Here is an 8,643-nt window from a genome sequence, read left to right as displayed (position 1 = left end):
GGGGAGAGGGGAGAGAAGGCCTTTCAAAACATGTCTTTCTCCCCACCCCCGACGGTTTTCCTTTTATCTCCTTGACCAAGATGGGTCACATGGCCCGTCCCAAGCCAATCACTGGCAAAGGGAGTAGAATTACCATGATGGGCTTGGGCTGATTAACATGCTCGCCCGGTGGGACCCAGAGGGAGTTACTCTCGCTGAACCCCGTGCAGGTAAGCACCTGACCTTTAGGGCTCGACCAAGGAAGAGGACAGGTGAAGCAGTTACCCTGACTCCTTGCTACTTAAAGTGTGGTTCAGGGGCCAGCAACATTGGCGTCACCTGGGAGCTTGTTAGAGATGAAGAATTGCAAGCCCCGCCCCAGACCTGCCTTATGAGAACCTGCACGTTCTGGAGAATTCAGGTGGCTTGCCCAGACCAGCAGTTTGGGAAGCGCTGAGACACCCGGAGACGCTCATAGTGTCTACCACATTGCATCCCGTGGCCTGGCTCTGTCTCCCTTCCTTCTCCCACTGGCTTGTTCTTCTGCCGCAAATCCCAGACGGCCACGTGTGCTTTGCAAGGTTTTGCTTAAACGACTCAACAGAGCCTCTATCTTCCGCATAAGGAAGCAGAGCAGCGTTTTGGTATAAACACAGCGAGCTTCCATCTGGGACCAACTCAAGCCATTAATATTATTCCCTCAGATCCCCGCACCGCCCCCCCCCCCCATCCCCGTTCTGTTCCTACGAGGTGTAAAATCCTAGCCCACCGCTGACAATGCCACTTGGCTGCTGGAATGTTCTGTATTCTTTAACAGCCCTAAGCAGGGTTGGCGGGGGTTGTTTGTTTTTTAAATTTGGTTAATTTCTTAGAGCTCCTTTCGCCCAATCTACAGGGGGCAGCGTCTGGTGTAGCAAGTTGCATCCAGAGTTGGAGGCTCTGAGATTCTGAGACGCCCAGAGAGCCTAGAAAAATTTCGGAGAAAAGACAAATTTGGTTACAGAATTGGAGGATCGAACCTAAAAGGTAACGTTAAGAATTAACATAACCTGCGGCTGAAGAAAGGAAGACAGGGAACGCATTAAACGTGCAGAAATGGAGGACATCTTACGGAGGCTTCACGCAAGTGGCTCTATTCAGGAATTTTTGTTCTTTCTTTAAAAAAAAAAAAACAAAATTAAGTGCGGACACTCAGTAGTTGACCAGCTCTCAAAGGATGCACGCAGAATGTCTTTCTCAGGTTTCTTCCTACTCATTCATCCGTCCAGTTATTGGGCACCTGTCACGTACCAGGGGCTCTGCTCTGATGATCTTGTGATTTGACTGAAACGGGCACGAGAACGTACCCTTCTAAGAATGGTGACTGTGTCACGATAGTAATGCATGTGAGACAACATGGATTCGTCCGAAATGTCCTCGACAGAGTTCTGATAAGATACAGCAGCTTCAATGCAAAGGCACTCTTTCCTTACATGGCACGGACACTTCCGAGATCTGCCTCCAAATGGCTTTTCCTTTCTTTGATTTCATCGCTTGTCTTACCCACCGGCCTCGCTTTCCCGCCGGTATACCCATCTTTGCTTGAACACGCCCACCCCTTTCCCGAAGTTCCCTTGGTGGCGGTAGTTTTCTCCCTAAAATCCTGCAATCCTTCAAACTATGAAACTCATCTGTATTCTTCTCTACAAAGGCTTCTGGGCTCTTGCCATTTAAAATTAACGGTGAAATTAAATCGATGAAAAATGAACTCTTTCCTCTGTATTCCTCTAACATGATGCTCCAACTACTCTGGCCCTTATGCTTCTCTGCATTACGGTTCCTTTCCCCCCACCCCCCCCCCCCCCACGCCCCCAATGTGTCAACGGTAAGCTCTCTAAGAACAAAGACCACATCTTATGTTTTGTTCCCCCCAGCACCTAGCTGCGTGCCCGGTAAGACACAGTTAGTGTTGCTCACCAAATATTTCTGCCGATTAGAATCTTCTGGGCCTGACCGGTTTGCACTTCTTGGACCCCTGTGGTTGATTAGGGACATGTAGCCAATCACCACCAATGAATCGTACATAAAATGGTACGTGACGCTTCTGGGCCGAAATTCTAATCACAATCAGTGTGGTCTTTTCTCTTGGCCATTGTGACTATTAATGTTCTGGACAATAGCTCCTCCCTCGGCTGGGGTAATGTCAACTTAGAGCCCCAGCTGACCCATGATGGATGTGTTGAGTGAACGAAGAAATGCACTTTTGTTATTTAAACTCACTGACATCTAGGGTTGGTTGCTCTGAAGCAAAGCCTAGCCCGTCCCGAGTGAGATATTTGTAAATGGTAGGTGATCAAGAAATACTGCAAGTCTATAATTTTGTTACATCCACTGGAAACAGCAATTAGTAATTTTATCTGTTGTAAGCTAATCAAGTAAAATTGCCAGCCTTAAGGTCAGCTGTCAAGGGAGGCACCGCGAGGTCAGATGAAGACTGGATAGTTAGCCGTCGGTTTGCCGACTGGCTGTAAGTGACCTCGGTCGCTGGTCCTCCTAGAACTCAGCATCCTCCAGTCCCAGTTGGAGCTTATATTTATCTCGCAGTGTTGTGAGAATTAAAGAAAGCAAACCAATGGTACCTGGCACACGGAACTCAATACGTGATAATGACAGTTTTTTTAGATAAGTTTTTCAAGTCAGGCCATGTGAAAAGCGAGAAATGTGAGAAATCATACAGATTTCAATTTCACCTGAATTATTCCCGTCCTGCAGGTCAGTGGCAAAATGTCCCTTCCGGCCTTCTTCCATACATCTTTCAAAATATGAACAAATTTGGGCCCTTATTGACTGTTTTTAAAAGCCTGTGAGACTACTCTGTTTTGAGATAGTAATTTATGTCTAAATCTCAGCTTCTCATTGGAAAATAGGACTATTTTTAAGGAATTATTCATTTTTCCCCTGTGCTACACACCAGTGACTCATTTTAAAGAAACAGAGGCACTGACAAAAAGAGGAAAAAAAATAAGACCCTGGATTTGTTTTCCAGGTTGTGTGTGTGTGTGTGTGTGTGTGTGTGTGTGTATGTGCGTGTGGATAGGAAATGGGAATCATCTGCTTTTAAGAATCTCAGTTATATTTATAAAATTTGAAAAATCATCCTGGGTTTGATGATGAACCCAGAGTAATTGTTGCCTTTTGCTTTTTAATCTTGATTTCCAACACTTGGTCAAGCGTACTGAACTATTCATCCCAATACACTGAAATAAAGGTTTCTAACACTGTGCATGTCACAATCCCAGGATAGCTTACAGTCACTGTCATGGCATCTTCACGACTTGGTTATACTGCTCGCTGCAAACAGACATAACTTCAGTCCCTCAGTGTAAACAGAGAATGACTCATCCTTCTGAGGCAGTAAATAGCAACCTGGGTAGATGAACACCATCTTTAGACTTTTTAATACACCTGTAATGTAGAAACACATCCCCTCTGAATACTTTATACGTATTTTGATGTGTGCCGAAAGAAATACGGTGTGCCAAGGGCACCTTCCTATTTCTAGGGCTTTAATAAGAGGAAGGAAAATCTGAACATCCGTATTTCCCAGCCCGACTAAGGATCCACTTCTGCAATAGCACCAAAAAGTAGAAGAGGGGAAATCAAGTCAGAAGACAGGAATGCCTATATTGGTCTTCTCGGCTCCCAAATGAACCTTCTTTCCTGCGTGCTTCTCCATCTCCTATCCCAAGTCTTTGCCTTGATTCTGATTACTCAGCTGAAAAAAAAAAAAAATCAGAGTGAGTCAGGAGAACTTATCAAGCTGCCACATGGCACACATTTTAGTCTTCAGGATAACATATTTCTCTGTCCTCAAGGACCTTATTATTCAGTGCTGAAGAAATAAAAGAAAATTAGTAATTATACTCCAACTGGATGGTCTGTAAAGGCTCATCCTTGAGTGTGCAATCATAAAAATAATGTTTTCAAAAGGCACATGTTGTTCTAGTGAAGACAGTGAAATACAAAATCACATATATGGTTTTATCCTAATTGTGTAAATAATGCCCACTCGTGTCATCGTATACTCCAAAAAACGTTAGGGGCAGATTGGCAGGCTGAGAACATCTGTATGCTTTTTGTCCCTCCCCAAATTCTACTGAAACGCCACACAAGAAAAGTTAGAATGGAAGATCAGAAAATGTGAGGATTTTCTAGAAAATGAAATGAAGAAAACTGGATTGACAGAGCAATAAAAACTTTTTAAAAAGCCAAAGGATACTGCAAAGGTAAGAGCTATTTGTACACTAACTGGAGGAACTTCAAGATCAAGGTTAACCTGTAGCATGTAGGGCGGGTCTTTGTCAATCATAATCTGGTCAGTAAATTAAAAGATTGCATTATGAACTCAGGAGCCGGTCATGATCTGCCCATGTCCTTCATATGCTGACATTCTGACAACAGGGGTGTTTGCTTCCACGTTAAAGCCTTGTAACTGTTTTAGACAGTGAGCCTGGGGGTGCCTGGGTGGTTCAGTTGGTTGAGTGACTCTCGATTTTAGCTCAGTTCACCATCCCAGGATCATGGGGTCGAGCTCCATGTTAGGTTTCAAGCTGAGTGCGGAGCCTGCTTGGGATTCTCCCTCTCTCTCTCTCTCTCTCTCTCTCTCTCTTTCTCTCTCTCTCTCCCTCTGCCCTTCTCCCCTGCCTGTGCATTCTCTCTCTAAAAAAGTAAGGAAACGGGGCACCTGGGTCGCTCAGTCGGTTAAGCGTCCGACTTCGGCTCAGGTCATGACCTAACGGTTTGTGAGTTCGAGCCCCACACCGGGCTCTGTGCTGACAGCTCGGAGCCTGGAGCCTGCTTCGGATTCTGTGTCTCCTTCTCTCCATGCCCCTCCCCAACTTGTGCTCTGTCTCTCTATGTCTCGCAAAAAATAAATAAATGGAAAAAAATTTTTTTTAAAGAAAGGAAAGGAAGAAAAGGAAGGAAAGGAAGGAAGGAAGAGAACCTGGGGGCTAGCCTATCAGAAGGGCTGACTCTGGACATAGAATTAGAGTAGAACTTGATAAATCTACATATACAACAATAGGAACAGGGTGGGAAGAGGTGACAAGAAGAGGAAAGCACCAGATGCTTCTGATATGAGAGGTTTCCAGATCTCATATGCTGTAGAGAAGAACCTCCCACACCAAGATCATCTACCTGCACACCCTAAAAGCTGGCCCCGATCATCAGCACTTAATTCGCTGGGATGATTATTGCAGCCATAAAACAGAAAAGCAGCCATGTGAAAGAGATAATCAGACTTCTGGATTATTAAAAATATAATCACCATTCCTTAAAAATTGAGCTGAGTATCTAAATGGGCACAGATGAATATTAAATTAATGAGCTGGAACATTTGGCTAAGGGACGCTTCCAGAACACAAGGCAGGGATAAAGAAATTTCCAGAAGCTCCCACATGTATCTAAAGAGTTTGTAAGGGAAGGAACAAAGAGAATAGATAGGACGACATAACAAAAATCAGAGATGATTGTTGTTTAGTACTGAAGAGATATTATAAACTTATGGATTTTTATGTATTGTGTTTCTATTTACTTCCATTTCTGAAATTTTGGTGCTCAGATCGTCCCATCTAGGGCTAGTGCAATCGTTCTCAGCCAGGGGCAGTTTTGATCCCCAGGGGACATTTAGCAGTGTCTGTAGATATTGCTGATTTCCGTGACTGGATATCTAGTGGATAGGGTTACCACTAAACACTGCACGATGCACAGAAGAGTCCCTGTTGCAGAGGATTTTTTGGCTCCAAATGTAAATAGTGCTGAGGATAAGAAACCCTGAGCTAGCGGAGACCTCTTCAGGGGGGCTCCCATACCCATTAGGCATAACTCTTGGAGTGTTCATTCACTTCCTTGCTTTCCACTTTAACATTACATCTCCTGGAGCTTCTGCCTGAGCCCCAGAATCAGCCACTTCTCCCAAGATAGTTGGGTTATTTGGTGGGATGGTACATAGAGACAATAATCAGAGTACCGTGGATGCTCATGGCTGCTGGGTTGTCACTGTTTGCAAAAGAAGATCACGGGGCATCTGGGTGGCTCAGTCGGTTAAGCGTCCGACTTCGGCTCAGGTCGTGATCTCACGGTTCGTGAGTTTGAGCCCCGCATGGGGCTCTGTGCTGACAGCTCAGAGCCTGGAGCCTGCTCCGGATTCTGTGTCTCCCTCTCTCTCTGCCCCTCCCCTGCTCACACTCAGTCTCTTCTCTCTCTCTCTCAAAATAAATAGACATTAAAAAATTTTCAAGAGACGATCAACATGAAAGAGAATTTTGTAAGGTGGGACACAGAACCCACATTATATTTACAAGTAATTGACCATCATGCCAACTGGTGTAAAAGCAGGCCGTCCAATTCTGCCCTGCCTTCGCCTTCTGCTCTGATTCAAAATGGTCACAGAAGTAGGGTCTCTTTTCAGTTTTCCACAGATCCACAAAGAAAATAAATCTTTTCTGGCTTATTTCTGGATTAAGTTGGAAGCTGAGCTCTTTCTAGAACAGAATTTGTCTTCTTCCTTGGTCCATAGACATCACTCAGTTTCCTCACCAAAACTTCATTCAGAGAAACAGGTGGCCAGCTCATAGGTCACAGTTTGTCAATTTGAGTTTTTAAAATACTGTTCAAGAATACGATTTATCTTGATTCCTAAGTGTTTTGGCACCCCAGAAGTTTTGTACCCTAAACGAATAACTCACAGGTCTCACCGGTCCTGGCCTTGCTGGGCATTCTCTGTCCTTCGTGCTCACTAGGTCCATCCCAAGGTGAATGCGAGCCTTGTGCCTTGGTCTAATATCACCTTACCGCACGGTGCCACACATTTTCTGAGAAGCTGTCGTTCCCTGCCAACCTAAAAATGTCTGCATGTAAATCTTCCTGAGTGAGTGAGGGGAAAAAGAGAGGTGGGGCAAAAGTTTCAAAAGCAAAGAAAACAAGGAGAAGGAAGTGGCCAGTGCTCAATGAACCTGCACGTGTGAAAGGCTAATCCAGAAATCACTCAGTAATCACCACCATGAAATCGGACCGGGCTGACATGGCTGGCTACGCATATGCTCACCTTTCCCCCCTCCCACAAAGCTTCACTTCCTAAACCAAAGTGACCTTCTGAAATCTGGCCACTCTCCCCCAGCTCTTGACCCCTCCTGTGCAACAGCTCCTACACACCATTAGCTAGCTTCCTTCCAAAGTCCCCATTAGCCTCTCATCCAAAACAATACAATTTTCCCGTTTTTGAGAGAAGGGCGCTGGCCCATGTGCACGATAAACAAAGGCCGGAGTGCAGAGAGCTGTTAGAAGCTGCACAAAATCTACATATTACACAGGAGAGTCCGAAAGAAGGGTGAGGGTTCAGGGGGCTCTGACACGGGAGGCAAAACAGCGCTTGGACGTCAGCTGCACTCAATGTTCAGAAGTGCTCATGGGTCAGTCATGCTCAAAGGAACAGTGTTGAAAGAGTGATTATGTTTTAAGATGGTTTGGCTGGGGGCCAAATAACATCTTACTGTCTATTGCCAAGTCAGGAGCTTTTGCTGCCGAGTGAATTTTTAAGAATTATAATAATGAATAAATAAACTGGTTTAAAAGCAAGACATTTTCTAGATGGATCTCCTTTTTGAGAGAGAGAGAGAGAGAGAGAGAGAGAGGGAGAGAATCTTAAGCAGGCTCTATGCTCAGCGTGGAGCCTGACACAGGGCTCGATCCCACAACCGTGAGATCATGACCTGAGCCGAAATCAAGAGTCAGACGCGTAACTGGCTGAGCCACCCAGGCGCTCCCTGGATGGATCTCTTGAAGGGGACTCGGGACAGGAGGACTATGGCTTGGCTTCTACTGGGTCCCAGAACATCTCCCTAACAGAGATGGGCTTCTACCCATATTCCTCTGGTGTATTCTTCTTCCCATCAGTCCCAAGCCGTCTGTATCCACTCGGGTGACTCAGAAATCTGTGTCTCAGTCTCTCTCCCTTTAAATGGAGTCGATATTTTTGGCCCCTCCTTCTCACACTTAGTGCTGGGTGATTGGCGAGGTGGACAAGATCAGGAACATTGGCCTGGGCGGTCAAAGCAGACCCAGGAGACAGGACAGAGCATAAGGAAGCCGGCCAGAGGCTCAGAGAGCTCCTGAAACTGAATCTTTCAGGTGATGTTTTGGTATTGGGCTCTTTATTGGATTTTTAAAAATTCTCTCCAGCCCTGAGGATTCAGCCTGTGTTTTCTCTTCTGTCATCACAACCTCCCTTCTGCTTGAGGTTCTGCGTCTTCCAGACTGACGGAGACCAGGGTGCTTTCTCTCAATGTCTGTGCTATTTCACCGTCACCATTTTTGAGGCATTAAAGGAGAATAATGCTCAGAGAGCAGTCATGCATGTGGTTCAGAACTGAAGCAGAATCACAGTTTTATATATATATATATTACTGTGATTCTATATATATATAATTTAATAATTTATATCTTTAATAATAGTAAACACAAAGAGACAAAAATAACTTCCACCTAAAGCTTACGGGAGGACATCTCAACCGCCGTGAGGGAGACACATGGTTCCCAGCCATGCTTCATGTTTCCATATTGACTTTTTTCTCTTTCTCTCTACTTCCTTCACAAACTACAGATACTCCTGGTCTTTCTTCTTGA

The sequence above is a fragment of the Panthera uncia genome, chromosome D4 (assembly GCF_023721935.1).
Source record: "Panthera uncia isolate 11264 chromosome D4, Puncia_PCG_1.0, whole genome shotgun sequence".
Classification (NCBI taxonomy): domain Eukaryota; kingdom Metazoa; phylum Chordata; class Mammalia; order Carnivora; family Felidae; genus Panthera; species Panthera uncia.
This window is presented reverse-complemented; position numbering follows the sequence as displayed.